Below are 9,194 nucleotides of genomic sequence, written 5' to 3'. Positions count from 1 at the left end.
CTGAGACTATTGTTCAAATGCTTCTTGAACTCTGATGGGCTTAGAGCCATGACCACTTCCCTGGGGAGCCTGTCCCAGTGCCTAACCATCCCCTTGGTGAGGAGCCTTTTCCTAATATCCAACCCTGCTGCAGCTCCATGCCGTTCCCTCGGGTCCTGTTGCTGTCCCTAGAGAACAGAGCTCAGCCCCTGCCCCTCTGCTCCTCTCGTGAGAAAGCTGCAGGCCACCATGAGGCCTCTCCTCAGCCTGCTCTGCTCTGGGCTGAAAAATACAAGTAACCTCAGACACTCCTCACATCTTGCCCTCTAGACCCTTCACCATCTTTGCAGCTCTCTTTTGGACACTCTTTAAAATTTTTATGTCCTTTTCATGCTGTGGTGCCCAAGACTGCGCACACTACTCTAGTTTGGAATGTTGTGTCTGATGCACCCCAGGATTCAGTTTGGGATACTGGGGCATGATATTGACTCTTATTCAACTTGCTGTTGATCAAAAGCCCCAGATTCATTTCTACAGGGCTGCGTCTTGCCCCCCAGACAGAACCTATCAAGGGTCACCCTATGCAAGGTGCAAAATGCAGCACTTGTTAAACTTAATATTGTTGGTGATTGGCTGGCCCTCTAAGTTGTCAAGTTCTCTCTGCAATGCCTCTCTACCCTCAACACAGTCAACAGCTCCTCCCAATCTAATATAATCTGCAAACTTAATTATCTTCAAATTCTGCATCCAAGTCATTTACGAAAACATTTAAGTGAACTGGCCCTAAGATGGAGGCCTGCAAAACCTCACTAGTGTAACCTGATGTAACTTCATTTACTAGAAACTTTGAGCCTGACCATCAGCCAATTGTTCACCCATCATATTATTTATTTATCTACCTGTATGTGGGATGTTTTCTCCAGAAGGATACTGGGAGAAATATTATTGAGAGCTTTACTGAAATCCAGAAATGTTATGTCAGCTGGCTTCCCTTGGTCAACTAGGTGGGTGATCTTGTCATAAAAGGAAATTAAATTTGTTAAGCAGGTCAGCTTCTACTAGTTAGTTGCCAATTATATCCACTCTGACTTCTGACACTGTTCATGGCAACATATACAATTAACTGTGCCCTCTTTTCCTAAACCAGTCCCAACACAGCAAATTTGCCACCACTTCAGTGAAACATCAGTTGTTATCCAAACCCAGTGGGCTAGTTTAGAAGATATTTAAGTAAGAATATATTACAAAAGAAGTAGTAACTGATGGACATCTTCAGGCACTTTTGGTTAACTTTATGTTCTGGATTCACATTACATAGTTCACATTTTATTAAAATAGTTGTTAGTCCACCCATAACACTTCTATGGGAAAATTTTAAAACAAGGAGTACAAGTTCACAGCTCAGATTGCATTACAAAATGAAAGATCTACAGACACAAAGGTCTTTGCCATACTTCGTCATGTTAACGGTAGAATTTCTGCCCTAAGGAACTGAGGAAATATTTAATGTTGATTTTTAGAATAACAAAAATATTTTATTTATTATTTTTTTGATATCACTTTTAAAATAAATGAATATAGTTTGGGCCTCTTTTAGTTCTACAATGAGATTTTTGAAACATAATGTTTATTCCTAAAAGAAAAGTCCTGTGCAATTCCTTAATATGCACAAAGAAATTCTGTGGCAAATAATTTAGCCACTTCTGTACTTGTTTTATAGATTCTGAGTATAGATACAAATAAAACAGCAAAGAATCAGAAAGAATAAAAGCAATAGTAGATGTAATATTTAGTGAAATTGCTGGAGAAAAACAGGGGCAGCAAAAATTTATCTATCAATACATTACAGGAGATTGCCTTACAGGATCTGTCTCATTCCATAAATACCATAAGTACGGAGATATATTCATTTTTTTCTTTTGTATTTTTGTTTCATGCTTAGTGTCCTCATTCAACACACATTTACTTATCTACGTCTGAGCAGTTATGTTGCTCAGTTGATTAAAAATATATCAAGAGATCACAGAGAATATTCTGATAAAACTATTTTATATTATGAAAGTGTTTTTCAAGTTTTTTGTCCGTATATGCATTTTTTCACATGGCACATGTATTCACTAAAAGGTGGGATGAGAATGAGACGTCACGGTACTTCTGCATTATAACAGTAATTTTTGTTGCAGAAATAAAACTTACCACTTGTCTCCAGGAAAACAGGTAACAGATGTTATTGCTTAACAGATTTATAGGTACTATTTAGAGAACAGAAAGTATACCTGATTAAGAGAAAATATACCTGATAAGAGTAATCCCAACAGAGGGTTAGAAAAATTATCTACCAAACAACCTTGTGTAGTACTGTGTATATACATCTACACTATCAGTATTCATTTTTTTGTTTGTAGTGTACACCTTAAGATTCACAGGTATCTTCCAATCTCAAAAATCATAAGAAACCCTTAAGCAACAAAAATTTCACAATTATTGTTTTGTCGCACCAGATGGGAAAAACTCTAGAAGCCCCTCCTTGTTAGCAAAGAAAAATCCATTATCTGTTAGCAAAATAAGGTCTATGGCACAGAGACATAACTACTGCTAATTCTTTAGTGTTGGTCCTCCATCCAGTGCAGGTCAAGCTTGAAATGCTACTGTAAGTTCTTCAGCAGAAAGACCACATCCTTTTTGTGCAAATAGTCATGAAAAAATGGATACATACTAGTAGAGGTGAGAGAATGTAGTTATGATGAATTAATTAATCAATTAGTTAATTTTATTCCTTCTGACTACATTTTTGCTAGGAGCAATTGCATGCTCATCTGGAATTTACTATATTATTTATTAGTGGAAGTTATACTTTCCACTCTGTCTGTTAGGATACCCAAAGCAGAATAAAAGTTTAAGAAATGTCTCCCTTGTCAGCTATTTTGTTTCTCAGGCTATTGTAAATTCATAAATTAAAAGTATAATATTTGCTTTCTGTATGCTGGAGTTTTCATTGTGAATCCAAAGCCTGTTTCCAGTTGTGTGTGAGTGTATATGCTGGAGGGAGGAATGAGAGTGCTTAGGTTTATAGAGGACCTGGAACCATCCCCATCTCCATGAGACTACAACCAGGCTGTGCTGTGGATGGGGAAGTCCAGCACAGCCCATCTGTACTCTGGAATTCAAAAGAAACAGCAGATTCAGGCAAAGGTTACCTCAAAGGAGGCCCTACCTTCATTTCAGCACAACTGAAATGAAGACCCAAAGAGACCAACAATGAGGCCCAAATAGACCAAGGAATACCAGGCATATTTGTTGGCATGTAAGGCACAGGCAGCAGTACCCTGAGTGAACATCTAGTTAGGGAAAATTTAAAACCAAGATGGGGTTTTATGGTCTGATGCAAAACCGATTAAAGTCAAAAGAAAGATACCTATACGGAAGCATTTGAAAACCTCAGATCAGATGAAGAAATGGAAAGGTTCTGGGGTTCCTAAAAATAAAACATCCACAACTGAGACCTAACAGTTGACAATAAACATGAGAGAGAAATTCCACTGAGAATCTTGATGTACAAGTTGGGGAGGAGTGACAGAACCTTATCCAGCTCTGGAACTGAAACCTGATTCCAGTCATCCGGAAAAAAAGAAATGTTTCCCTCTCACATAGCCTCAGTGATTCATAAGACAGCAAATCAGGGGCAGAAATTCAGTACAGTTCAGAACCACATTTTAGATCTTTGAGATCTGATCCAATTTTACTGTTTGTTTCACTGAATGAGTATACTTTGTTTCTGTGCTTTAAATACTGATATTTGCATTTTGTGGATAATTTCAAATTGTTACTAATTTACCTTTTTTTTTTTTTTTTTTTTTTTCAATGGGTAATTTCTGATATATTTTTTTTTTAATTTGGTTTCTTTTCCCTAAGGTAATGGGGCTTGACAGCATGATTCTTTCTTGGGGAAATTGGGCATATGTAGCTTTTAATTTCTTCTGGAGAAAGGAGCAGCTAAATTAAAAGTAGCAGGATATTTCTTACAAAAGGACAAATTTTGTACCCAGCTTGAGTTGTGGCTTAACTTGAGTAATTTTGTGGGAGAAATCACATTCCCTACTGAGCCATAATTGCCAGTGGTTCAGCACATTCCCAGTGGGCAAGTCATTTTTGCAGTTTCCCTAAGTCTTAATTCCATGCATAGTAAAGTCACCATTGAGTTGCGAGAGGATTCACATAAGAAGGTCACAGTCATTCCAATGGGTGAATAGTTCATGATTTGACCTTCAAACAACGATTTTTAGGTAAAACCTTGATGAAAATCTGGGTTTGATTCCAAGATATCTTATAACCTCTTGAGTGGCTGTTATTAAGTCTCCTTGTTTCCCTGTGCCTCAGCTAACCATTGGCAATACTTCCTTCTCTCATAGAAATGTTCAGAAGAGTTCATTAATATTTGGGAATTATTCAAATGCAGCACTTACTGAAGTAGAAATAATTCAGGGCTGGGCACCTGGATGCACACTATTATTCCCAGCGCAAAACAAAACAAAATAAATCCCAAATTGATTCAGAGCATTGAGAAAATGTTCTTCCATGTTCCCCAGATGGCTGAAAATCTTAGTGTATACAAAATATCAATAAGACAAGCAATAGTGCTTGAAGCAGAAACTTTGACACTGTGCCTCAACTTAACTAGAACCATCTGCTCATGCATGAACAGTAATAAAAGACTTGAGAAACCACAAAGCAGAGCTCATACACAAGCCCAGGTGATATAAGTATCAGTAGAGTTCATTTTGCTGCAAAGAGCAGAGAACAGGTTTATCAGACATACTCAAGAACAGGAAAACAGGGCCAATAAAAAAAAATTCTCAACATATCTGACCCTGCAATTAACTGCAATAGCTTACTGAAGTAACAGTTAACTATAATATAAATGGTAGTCTGAAGAGCAAGCCAGTTCCTGGGAGACAAAATACACTGGGAAACTATATTTATGAATTTCATCATTTGTACCTGCAACTGATACCTCTTAAGATAACGTTCCCGTTATATAGCAGAGTCAATATGGCTGTCCCAATTATCTGTCTGGACTGAAAGCCCTTTGAAAATTGGGTTTACAGTCAATTTGAAAAGATGCACAGTATTTGCAAAGTATTACCAGAGGTAAAAACATGAGATTTGAATTTTAATAAAAGGTTCAAAATTTTGAAGTGTTTATTACTATTTTTCCTTAGATCATATTCAGTGTTTTAAATCTTCAATATTGAATTTACAAGGAAAAAATATGTGTGGAGGTGATGGAGCAGTCAATGAATATAACAAAAAAAGTGTTTTAAGTTTCAGGTGGATACTCTTGAGATATAAGTGGCAAGCGGGCTTGAATGAAATGAATACAGAATCTGAATCACATACAATTTACCTCAAGATTCTAGCAATATTGTCACTGTTCTCTGGTACATTTGATTTCAAGTAATATGTTTTATATTTCATTATTCTATCACACTAGAACAGTTACTCTACAATTAATAAGACCTGATTACTTTCTCTAATGAGTCATTGTTTACCATTGTAGACTATTAGTTTAGCTTAGGGTCTTGAGCCTAAAAGCACAATTTTTGCAAAACACTTAAGGCAATCGTAAGTCCATAGAAGCCTTCCGTATAACCTATTTTACTGACAAACAATTACATTTTAGATTGAAGAGGTGAAATGATTAAGAATATTTGACTTAGTTGCCATGACAGCATGCATTTTTCATCAGGCAGAGTGTAATTACTACAATTTCAATGATGTAAAATCAAGAAAGATGATAACAAACAGCAGAACCATGGAGATATTGCCATTGCAACCAGGTTGCCATGGCAACAGTGATAATAATCTCAGTGATAGATGTTTTCTCTTGCTCTTTCCATTTTGTACGGTTATAACATTCAGAGCCAGTTTTTACCACAGCTTTTTATAGTTTATTAGACTGTCAAAATAGTTTATGAGATGTTGTTGCAAAGGAAATGACTGAGTTCCACAGCCTAATAAAAATGCCAAATACTCTGTTTACATACTGCTCCAGCATTTAACAAACATTAAAAAATTGTATGAAAAATGATTTGATATTGTATCTGTATTAATCAATTTGCAAGGCATAAGCTCTGTCACTGAAGGTCAAATGAATACCAAGCATTACTTTTAGAGAGCTCTTTTAAAGTTTATTCTTGACACCATGCTGCCAATTCCTTTTACCTGATCTGTTGCAAAACATATGGTTCTCAGGAAATACATAATAAGAGTTGTAGATAGCTAGCTAGAAAAATAGTGTTCATGATTTAAATAATGTAAAAACATTTAACAACACAGCATCAAAGAAGTGGTCGATGCATATTAATTAATACTTTATTTACCCAAAGTCTACCATAGACACAAAAGATGGCACATCAAATTCTAAAATAATGTTTGCATGCTTTACCTATACATGAATGTACATACACATATGCACAATCTATTGTATGCATTTGCTATTTCATGTAGTGTTTTTGTAGCATGAAGAAAGAAGACAAAATAAATGTCTTCACAATATAATCTCCTATGATACAGAAGTAGGCACTACTTAGTAGAAGAAACATCGAGATTTACTTCTGAAGCAGAAATAAACTCTACTTTTTATCATTTTAAATATTGAATTTCTAAATCTGGAACAATAACTCTCTGGAGAGCAATGTAATTTTAATGGGGATTTTTAGAATTGTTTGCAAAGGAAATGTTTAAGTAAATTCCTCTTTTTCTCGTTGTCCCTATCTTTTTGTCTCTAAGCTCAGCAACAATCACCATGTATGTTAAAAAAATGACAGACATACTCTGAGATACAAACACATTTAAAATATGAATATTGATTACCAAAAAAAAAAATATTGTTTTTCATTGGTGTTACCCCAGATTTATTTGCTTCACTGAAAGAATTGCTAGAGCTACAGCTTTTCCCACCATCTAGTTCAGACAGCATTTGTTCAGCATTGAGACTTCTGGTAGAGAACAAAATCCAGAGAGAGGAAGGGAGGGACTCTTGAAATGTCATGGTTAAGCAGATGGGTAATGGGGCAGGAAGACTGAGAAAGAACATGAATGATTATGCAGTGCTTTGAGGTATTAATGTGGATTTGAGGACCATCATGGTAGACTATTGCTGCAATATCAAGACACTCACTGGTGACTGATGGCATCAGTTTAAGTCACATTGCTCTCCAAAACATCTGTGTCAAACAGCTCATCTCCTTCATTACATGGTCTTAACTCTGCTTATCCCATAACACATAGATGTAAATGCACATACTGTATTTTCTCCATGCAAGTGAATAATTTTCCAGTTTAAAGAGCCGTTAACAGACTTTCCCTAGAGTTTTTCTTAAACATTGTAGACAACTGTATCCCACAGCTAACAGTTACTGATCAGTCTTTGTTGTCTTTATTGAAAATAGGATAAAATAAAGCAAAATATTGAATAAAGCCAAACATTTAGTTTGTTAATAGAGCACTACTAAGTGCTACTAGCAGCTTATTCCTTTAGTGTTTATACTTTTTGGTAAACCAGAAGTTTTAAAATTTTAACTCCTGCTTGGGGAAAATATAAATTAATGGTTATCTATCTTTCCCCAAATAACTAAGAATTTAAATGTATATGCCTCATTACTGTTAATGGATAGTATATGTTTACATTGTCTGTGTTGATTGGAAATCTTTCTTTGTTGTATATATTAAATGTGTATACAGTGTGTATGTGTGGGTAAAAGAGAGGAAGAGAAGGATGTCTGGTCTCTGAGAAGATCCACTGTAAATGTTGACAAATGATATGCAACAGCAGAGATTACATAACCATAGACAAAAACAGAGATATTTTAAGGCCTAATTACTTTGTTGACATTACAGAACTCTTCTTAACAGTACATTTAATAAAATTTCTTTAGCATATTTTTTCAGATTCTAAGAGTGAAGATTTTTTTTTTTTTTTTTTTTTTAATCAAAATGTCATGTGCTGTGAGAACTGATTCCAGGTATTTAAATGTAATTCCCATCTCTTAATTTCACATTATTACTCTTAATTATGTTTCCTTACAATTAACAAAAAAAATGTATTAAGACTTGCTGCTAAGAAACAAATATTTGTAGTTACATGTTCATTTTTATTCACAGTTTAACTAAACTATACGTAGTTATAGACACTGTCAGTTTAGTAGAAACATCCTTCTCCTTCAATTTCCTTTTGCTTTATATTAGTCATACTATGTATAAAGTCTAAAAAAGACATAACTGAAAGAAATTAGAGGAAAAAAAAGTCTGGTAGAAGGAGTCAAGGGAAAAATTTCTTGAAGCTACATTTATTATTTTTTTCTAAATTATTATTATTAAAAACTGAGCAGTTTTTAGAATGGCGACATGTCTTTAAATATGCTTTTCTTCCCAAGGTACCCATGCTTCCAGCCAACTCAACATTTCTGTTGCTGTTCTTTAAAAGTCTTCCCAGATCCTCAATATATTTATTTGATAACGTCCAGGAAAAGAAACAAAAACAAACAAAAAAACCAGCCCACCATGTAATAGTTTAACTAGAATGACATAGGAGCTGTAGAGATACTGTTACTTACCCTATTCAACATATGATGTCTTTGTGCATAAAGCCTAAAATAAGTGTATTGCCCTTTTTCTGGCAGCTGTTGCGCATTGCAAATTGAAGAATATTTTGTTGTCCACAATTAATGTGTTTCTTGAACCATTATTACTTCCCAGGTTTGTCTCCTTCATCAGATTAACATCTTTCCATTATGTCTGCCAAATATTACTATAGATCATGCCAAATTTATTTATTTTTTTCCTTCTGTTTATAGAGTTACAGAGCACAGTCCTTTTCATCTATTTCTTCTTGGCCTCAGAGGTGTTTAAACTCCTTCCAGTCTTTGAATTTCACTAATAGTCCTGACTACTAATGACTTAACAAAAATTATAAATAACTTCCACTGACCATCAATCCTGCTTGCTCTGCACTAGTCTTTCTCCAACTCAGTGCATTCCATTTATCATTACTCTGTGCTTATTGTTTTGTTCTCTTTTCAGAACTCAGATCAGTCTTTCTTTTCAAGTTTAACTACATTCTCAGTTCTTATGCATATAGGTACAAATACACAGGTACTTATATGCAATAGGAAGGAAGGAAGGAAGGAAGGAAGGAAGGAAGGAAGGAAGGAAGG

Source organism: Oxyura jamaicensis, chromosome 2, assembly GCF_011077185.1.
Source record: "Oxyura jamaicensis isolate SHBP4307 breed ruddy duck chromosome 2, BPBGC_Ojam_1.0, whole genome shotgun sequence".
Lineage (NCBI taxonomy): Eukaryota > Metazoa > Chordata > Aves > Anseriformes > Anatidae > Oxyura > Oxyura jamaicensis.
This window is presented reverse-complemented; position numbering follows the sequence as displayed.